This window comes from Alligator sinensis, unplaced genomic scaffold (genome assembly GCF_000455745.1).
Source record: "Alligator sinensis unplaced genomic scaffold, ASM45574v1 scaffold254_1, whole genome shotgun sequence".
Taxonomy (NCBI): Eukaryota; Metazoa; Chordata; order Crocodylia; family Alligatoridae; genus Alligator; species Alligator sinensis.
This window is the reverse complement of record NW_005841953.1, coordinates 899,581-908,580: the sequence shown is the minus strand read 5'-3', so window position 1 is coordinate 908,580 and position 9,000 is coordinate 899,581.

Here is a 9,000-nt window from a genome sequence, read left to right as displayed (position 1 = left end):
GAGGGGTGTGTGGTATGTGTGTAAGGAAGGGGTGAGAGAGAGGGGAGGGGAGGGGTGGGGGGGTGTAAGGAAGGGGCCGAGAGGTGTGGGTGTGTGTTGGGTGTCGCTTTATTGCTGCCCTCCTCCTCCAGAGGGGAAGGAGATCTCCCCAGTGTGTGCGTGTGCGCGCAAATCCGGCATCAGTTGCAGGGATCTTGAAATCTGATCCCTTCTGACTCACTCGCCCTGCCTGACATTTCTGATTTGGTTCAACACAAAAAAAAACAAGAAAAGAAAAGAAAGGGGAAAGAAAGAGAAAGGGGGGCGGGGGGGGAGAGGGGAAAGGTGGGGGTGGTGATGGGCCGGGGGGTCTGAAGCACATGCCACCCCCGCGCTTGCAAAGGCGCCCAGCCGCGGGCAGGCACAAAGGGAGCGCAGGGGCAGCCCGCGGCCGCGCTCACGTGCTGGCAAAGTTGTCCCTCCCCCTAGTCCAAGTTGTACAGATGTTGCCGGACACCCTCCCCCAGGCCCCGCAGCTGGCGGGGCAGGGCTGCCACTCCCGAGGCGAAGCGGGCATCTTACTGCAGCCCGGGCTGGCGGGCAAGGCACCGCCCCCTTCCCCCTGGGCTAGTCCTTGACAGGGTGACAGAAGGGAGGGGAAGAGGAGCAGGTGGGGGTGTTCCCCCGGCTATCCTTGCCCCCCCACCCCGCCTTATTCTCTGCCTGGGGCTGGAGGCAGCAAATAAGGCAGGCTTCAAGCCTGATGCCCCCATTCCTCCCCACTGCCTCGCCCCAGCTACAGCCCAGACACCACAAGCCACTCCCTCAGCTGGGAGGGAAAAGGGGGGGGATGTGGTGCCTTCTCCAAGACACCTCCCCCTTCCTTCCCTCTGGCACCAGTTTCTCTCTCTTCTCCTCCTTCCTCTCTTCCTTCTCTGCGCTTCCTTTCCCATCCCTTCACTCTCCATCCGGTCTCTGGCAAGAAAAGTCTCCCTTGTTCCCCTTTCTCCTCCTCAGGCTCGGTTTTCACTTTGTTTAAGACTTCTGTTTCTCACCGGCTCTTTCCAAACCTTCTCAAGCTGGCCAGCCTCGAGCATCCCCAGACAAGAAGGAGGCTGGTCTGACATCGCTTTGATCAAGAAAGGCCAAATGTGGCCATGGGTACTCAGCTTGTTCAGCGTCTGGATTTTGAGAGCTCAGAAATAACATTGCCAGGCTTCCTTCTGCAGCTCTGCAGACTACGAGCTTCCTTTTAAATTGAAGCAGAACATCTATTGGCAACTTTGCATAGAGGCAGGGCCCCTGCTTGACCTGCAGCAGGGTAGGGTGTTAGGTCTGTGTTGTGTCAGGGTTATGTCACCTCTGTCTCTAGACATTTCCCCATTTCCTCTGTCTGTTCCCCAGGCACTTAGCAATTCACCTTGAGACATACACTTGAGTTCACAGATGCTGGGAACTCAGCTTTGCATGTCACTTATAGGACCAAAACATCACAAGGCCTGCTCTTCTCACTGTATTTTCTCAGTACGTTCAGGAGCAGAAATGCCCCATCAAGACCTGCTTTATACATGCTGCTTTCTTGTATTAAAACAGTATGAGAAACAATACAACTCCAGCCCGACATCATGTCAGTTCCCAAGAAAATCAACAGGTAGGTTGCAGCCTTCAAAAAGGAGTAGGTATAGACAATTAAACTATGCACAAACATATTTCAACACATATTAAATAAGGAACGCCCCGCCTAACATTTCATATGCACTTTTGGCCATGAATGGGTTGCCAACAGAGCCAGTAGGAAGATTGCTATTAACACCAATTCCGATTGAGCAAACTGCTTAAGCATTCACCTGACCAAATGTGCAAGCAGTCCTACTGAAGTCAGTGTTATTTAAAATTAGACCTGTGCTAAAGCATCTTTCTGAATTGGGTACTTAAATATGAGCAAGATCAGCCTTTAATGCTGTGCATTTCCTAAAGCTTCCATAGACCTCAACCTTGCCAGCCAACATGATTTTATCACAAGTCTTGTGATACTTAGTGTTTTCTTAAAGCTCCAGGTGCTAGAATCCAGAGATTACAGAAGACTCTCAGTTTTCTTTCTTTCTTTTTTACGTTAAGTTCAGTAAAGCCTTAAATGCTACAGAGAAAAGCTTGAAAATATGGAGCAAGTGCACTGTTAAAGGTGCAAAACCTGGAAGATAAATAAAAAGAACCCAGCATTTTTTTTAAATTGCTTTATTTTTATTACAGCATGGTTTTCAAATGCTTCAAACTGGCAAAATAATCTGATTTGAAAGAAACGAAAGGTACACAAGAACTCTGAGTTATTGTTCTTTCCCAGCAGTGTGAGGTTCAGGCAGTCTTGCTGTATACTAAGGAACAGATCTGATATCTTTGCTCACACTGGGCGTGTCTACACATGCATTTCCTCTGGCTTAAATTTACTGTGCACTAAGCAGGAATAGGCCGGTGTCTACACTTGTAGTTAACACTTTGTGGACTGATTTGGGACTAGAGTTCGTCCCAAGTCAGTTCCCACACGCAGTGTTACTGTGCAGTAAGGTATCTAAAAATGTGTTACTGCACAGTAACTAATCAGGCATAAATTTGATATGCATCATGCAGGTATCAAATTTACGCTCAAGTCAGCATAAATTACCATATTTACTGCACGTTACTGGCATGCATGTGTAGACACGCACCTGTACTACACAGTAATTTTGGTTACTGCACAGTAGTAGATGCACCCATTAAGTAGACGCACAGGTAGACGCGCCCATTAAGTAGCACCTTATTTGAAAATAATCCCATTGACATGCATAGAACTACTTCAAAAATAAGCCTCTATTTAATGTGAGTGAAGATAGCAAAGGCCAGCTTTAATATAATAATTGTTTTCTAGTAGGCATGGCTTTTTTAACTATGATTATCTGTCATGTGATCATGATGGTACAAGAATAATAATGTTACATGAAAAGGGCAGGAAAAATATGTTTTGCACTGTTTGGTTTATATACAAAAGACAAAGTTAACTGCTAGTCAATTAAAAACAAAATCATTTTAGGTGCTACATGGGGCCTTCAACTTTTGTGGTTCCCCCTCCCCAACCCTTTTCTTCTTTTTTTTTTTTTTTTGGTTTTAGAATCAGATTTTCCTTATTAAGGAAAGTGCTTTCACCCTTGGTTTCCTTCATAAAAATCCTTGAAAGGAACCAAATATATACAAAGTATTCCAAACTTAGAAACAAGTTAATGAGCAAAAATGCATTTCTCTAATCTCTTCCATTTCAGCTCTAGTAATCTTAAATGTTAATTTTAGCAATAGGCAATACAAATGCTCAGGCAGAAGTGTTATTTTAAGTTGATGATATACCTTTAAAACTTAGTTCTACTTGTGAACAGAGTGCACTTCTGAACTACTGGAACTCCTCTTTCCTGTGAATATGAACATTGTCTCATGCCAAAAACCAATGTTTCATTTTTTATTATTTTCATTCACAATGTGATTTTCAAAGCATACATCTCTGCTGAAACAAAAACCGTCACAAAAATCATGTGTGTTCTTCCCTCCCTGAAAGTTGTTAGCCAAGAAATTTAAAAATGAAACATAAACAGAATGCTTTAACTTCTACTTATGAGAAAAGAGACTTCCAACATCTCCTTGAGCTTTGAATATCTTGGGAGAAGAGAAACAAAGAAACAACAAGCCGGCTTTCTGTCTGTGCCTGTCTGAATGGGTCAGACTGAGCAGAAAAAAAAGAAGGAAAGTGGGTGACATTTGCCATTTGAGATGTATTGTAAATGTTTCAACACCTTGACAATGAAACACATAACAGAAGCTTAGAACATCCAAGGCCCTTCAGCAAAACAAAATGAAAGCGGGCAGATCTGTTTAAGGAGGTGCCTTCCTGAAGATCTTTCATGTGTGTTTCACAGAACTCATGATTTAAAGAGCCAATGGCAAAATACAAATAATATATTAATAGAAAATTCTTACCATGCAGCTGGATGGCCCCACTGCTAAAACCCACACCAGGAGATTAGACTTATATTGTTTCCCTGGAAGCAGGCACAGTCCCTGTAGAATGGGCCACTGGTTCAATTCTAGGCTCCACCTCTCTGCCACCAGCTGCTCAACTACTTGGTAGCATGCCTCCACTAGAACTTGCATCCTGCATGATACTCACTTACTTGACAGGCCTTTTGTGCATCCTGCCTCTCATCCCTCTCCCTTCTTTTGCTAGTGGAAGTGGCTTCTCTGCTTTTGCTTCCTCCTTTGCTGCCTCCCCCTCCTTTGCTGCCCCTCTCTCTCCCCCCAACTTTAAAAAATCTTATTATTTTATGGCCAAATAATGTTTTTTCCCTAAGGGGTTTTTACTATTTTGAGATTGTAATGACAATCTTGCAATATTCCATGTTTCAGCTGCAGATCTTGAATTTCTGGGATTAGATGAGAACCTCAGCTTTCATTGCAACCAATGATTCTCAACCAGGGTACCTTCAGATCTTTTCAAAGGTGCTATAGGATGCTCAGTGAGTGCTGTAATAGGCTGCCAATATTAACACTGTTATACAAACATCATTCACAAGATAAATCAAGAGCTTTCAAACAGGAATTCATATTGTTAAACACATTCTGATGTGTTGTGGTCTGTGTTCTTTGCATCAGAAGAATTTCTCTATTATTTTTCTGTAATCAAAAAATGAGTGAAAATTAGCTGGCACCTTCTGAGGGGCCTTGATCTAACTAAGGGTGCCTTGTGTTTAAAAAGGTTGAGAACCACTGACTTAAAAAAAAGTCCAAATAGTCACATCTGCATATAAAAGATTGGAAACGTGACCTAAGCTATCCTAAAGGCACCCCCCCCCCAAAAAAAAACCACCAGCAGGCAGATGAAAGAAGAAGTCTAAGTTTACTGTTAAAAAACGCAATGCTAATAATTTTTAAGATGGTCTTCTGAATTCTTTGGAACCTAACTCACAATTTTTAGACATATTAGATTGGAAATACTGTGTCCATAAGAAAAAGAAACCCACATACTGTGGAATGACTTAACTAATTAAAATTCTAAGAGTTTTACAAATCTAAATAACTTGTCTCTAATTCATATTATTTGCACATTTCTGCTTAATTTCTTGTATTTATCTTAACTTGTAATGGGTAACCTTGTCTGAGTCTTTTTTTGGTTTCAGTTTCTGAAATTCTCTTGAAAAAAGCTGTTATGGCTAGGTTTCAAGCATGTCTGCCCTTATTAGGTTTTTGAAAAACTATTACCTTCATCTGAGACCCAAGATATTTGATATTACCCTTTTAAGACTTAAAACCATGTTTTTTCTCCAGTGATTCTTAGTGAGGAACCCAAGGGTTCTTGCTTAGCATTCCTACTCTTGCTGAAATCAACGGGGAACCTGCAGCTGCCTTCACTAAAAGAATTACTGAGCCCATAATGAACAAAACTGTTCTTCTAGTCTAGCAGATTATCTCTCATCCACCATTCTTTTTCTTTGCTTAATTAATGTGCTCCAGCCCCCCCCAGAGACAGGATCCAGGTTGGGGTCTCCCAGCCACACCCCCTCCTCAGCCTCTGGGTTGGCTGATGGGAAGTGGAGCCAAGTCTGGCTGCCAGCTCCAGAGGGTTGGTGGAGCCAAGCCCCTGCTGTAGGCCCTCTCCCTCCCACCCTCCTGCCCCCCACCAGCAGCATCTGGCTGGGGGCCCGATGCTGGGCCAGGGGGGTGGATTTTCCCCCACCCTCTCCTCACCCAGCTAGAGGAGTGATCGTGCTCCAACTAGGGAGCAGAGGGGTGGAGCATACCATATGCTGCTGAAGCAGACAACACAGCCCAGGGCTGCAAAGCATCCTGGGATGCTGAGGGACTATAAATTAACTTGAACCAGGAGGGGATTTGGGATAGAAGTTCCATAAACCAGTTTGACCTAATTCAGTTAAGTCTGATACTACATCCAACCAGGTTTATCTCAAACTGGTTTTGGCCATTTGTAAGTAAGTGCACTGAACTTCTGTTCTTTTACAAGTTTAAACTATGTTCTGATCACTTAAACTGGTTTGTGTGTAACTTCTGTCCCTAACTATCTATATATCACTCTCATCACCAGGTTATCCAAGTACCTAATAAGAAAATAAAACAGATTTTACTGGTTTTCTCTCCTCTTCATCTTAAAATATAGAAGGGTGTCTTGCTATTTTTATTTAAGCTTTGTAGTTGCTGTTGAGGGAAAGGTAAAGCAAAGAGATGGGTTTTACACATGGACAAGAAGGCACTGAGATTTGAGTTGACTCTGATCTTCTCATAAAGGAATTTCTGTAGCTCAAGGCTAGCTACAGAGAATAGTTTTTCTCCACAGCTCTTTGCAATTCTAACTTTTGTTCTGAACACTTCTACTATATCTGAATGATTTCACATGTCCAATTCTCTTAAAGCACTGGTATTTTAATGCTATTTTTACACAAAAAATCTTATCGTACCAAGGAATTTATTTTCATAATATCTAGTAATAGGAGATATCATCTCCATATGTTATACCAAATAAATGGCACACTGCCTTCCTTTGTTTGCTATTTAAAAGTACCCCACATACATTAGATATCATCATTTCTTAGATTTGGCAGGGACACAACTCAGTTGAGAATATAAAGATTCTCACAAGCCTCGCCTACAAACAAAACTTCACCTGTTCACCACAACCGTAAAATTCCACTCTCACATATCTTCCTAATATGACTGTTCCTCTCCTTGTCTATGTGCTGTGACCAGCAGTGAAATAGGTAAAAATGAAATGTAAATTATTATTGTTAGAAAGGTTAGACTTAACAACCCCTTGAAATTAGATGGGGCACTTCACTCTCTGTCTGAGGACCTGTCTACATTTGAAACTGTTTCCCAGAGCAGTCCTGGAAGTACCAGTATCCTGGCAAGCCCTCCTAACAAGAAGGTAGTCTTTGTCTACATTACCAAATTCAGCTCAGCTATTCTGGCTAGAATAGCTGAGCTATTCTGGCTGGGTGGGATATGGAAAAATGCCCCTCTTCAGCTGACATGCTCTGCCAGCAAAACCCCCAATGTGGACTCTGAAGGTAGCTTCTAATGGCAGAGCTTCTGTCAGAAAAAATAGCATAGCACTACAGAAAAATGACCAAATCAACATTTTTTGATAACTAGGAGGAAATATCCTATTCAGTCTAATGTTGGTGGCTCCTGTTGAAATCTCTAGAAAAACATACACAACTTCAAAGCCAGAAGTTTACTCAACACCTTTTTACAATAAGACTGAGCCTGGAGCACAAGTGCCTGAAAAACAAGATGTACCCAAGGATACGCAACATAATCTTTTAAAACTGCAGGGCATTATACAAACAAAGTGATTTCTATCATCAATATACATGTACTCTTAATTGCTGATAAAATATTTTACCTATCATGTTTCATGTGACACATTGCAAACTGATGTATATAGAGACATATATGCATCTGTCTTGTGAGACAATAGGTTTGTGCCAAGTGAGGCAGCAACTTGTTGAATATCCGTGAGTGTGACTGTAGAGCCCAATTCTTAAATGACAGTCCTTTCCTCACTTATCATATATGAATTTTATATTTAACAGTCCAAAAGGTGGTGTGGGGTTCTTACTGAGGTTTCTTCTTTCCTTTGCATGGTATGCTCTTCTTTTCTTAAAAGCCTTAATTCTACATTTAATAGACTGTTTCCAAGAGTTTCAATCCTGTCTTCTCCCAGTTGTTTAGCTCAGTGTTCACTACTGTCATATCTGTCTTGCAAACATCTTTGAAATGGAGATAAGGATGCCTGTGTGGTATTCTTTCTATAAAGAGTCCTCCCTACAAGAGATCCTTGGGTATATAGCCATCGTCCAGTCTCTGCATATGGCCAACACATCTAAGTCATAGAATCATACAGACGTAGGGCTGGAAGGGATCTCCATAGATCATCTAGTCCAAGCCCCCACCTGAAGCAAAATCCTCCCTATCCAAGCCATCTTATACAAACCCATAATCTAACCTCTTAGCAAAACTACACAGTCAACCCTAACACAACACAAGACATAGCACCCTAACCTGTCACAGGCAAAGCATGGAGGTAAAGATTGTTAATATATGCTCATAGATCCCAGGAAGAGGGCCATACCGCCCCCCCCCCCCCTCAGTACAGAGGAAGGCAAAAACCGTCATAGTCCATAACTATCTCAGTCTCAGCAAGACTGCTGGCACACCTCACTCAAAATCCCAAGTCTTGGCTGCAGCCAACTTCCAGTGCCTCTGTGAAAGGTGTAAAAAAATCCTGACACATAGCATCAGGGGAGTGGGGATGGGTGGGGGGAACCAGCAAAGCCCAGAAGCATGGGAAATACTCATAGTAGAACGTAGGCATAACTACGCCTAGATCATCCCCAACCAGTGCCTGTCTAACTTCTTTCTGAACATCTTCAGTGATGGAGAGTTCTCAGCTTTCCTAGGCAGTCTATTCAACTGCCTCACTGTTCAAACAATGAAGAAGTTTTTCCTGATACCCAATCTAAACCTACTTTGCTGCAACTTTAAGCCATTGGTCCACATCCTCCTCTGTGCAGGAAGACAGAAAAGATGTTTTTTCTCTTTTCTTTACAGCAGCACTTCAAATTTTTGAAGACTGCTATCCTGTCTCCTCTTAAGTGCCTTTTCTACAAGCTGAACATGCCTAGCTTTTTCAGCATCTCTTCATATGACTTGCTTTCCAAGTCCTTTAAGTCAGTGCTGACTGGGAAGAGAATGGGTGCTTGAAATGTTGGCGCATTCCAAGACCTCAGCCTATGCTAAGTTGTCCCACCAGGAAATCCCTAGTATGTGACAAAGACAAAATAAGTGAAAGTTGCTGAGGTGCTTATCTTGAGTTAAATATGTGATATGTATTTGCTGCCATACAAAAGAGTGTTGATGATACAAGCATGATGTACTTTGACTTTGGTCTTAACAATTAGTTTGTTGTTGTTCTATACTTGTTTGCTCAGC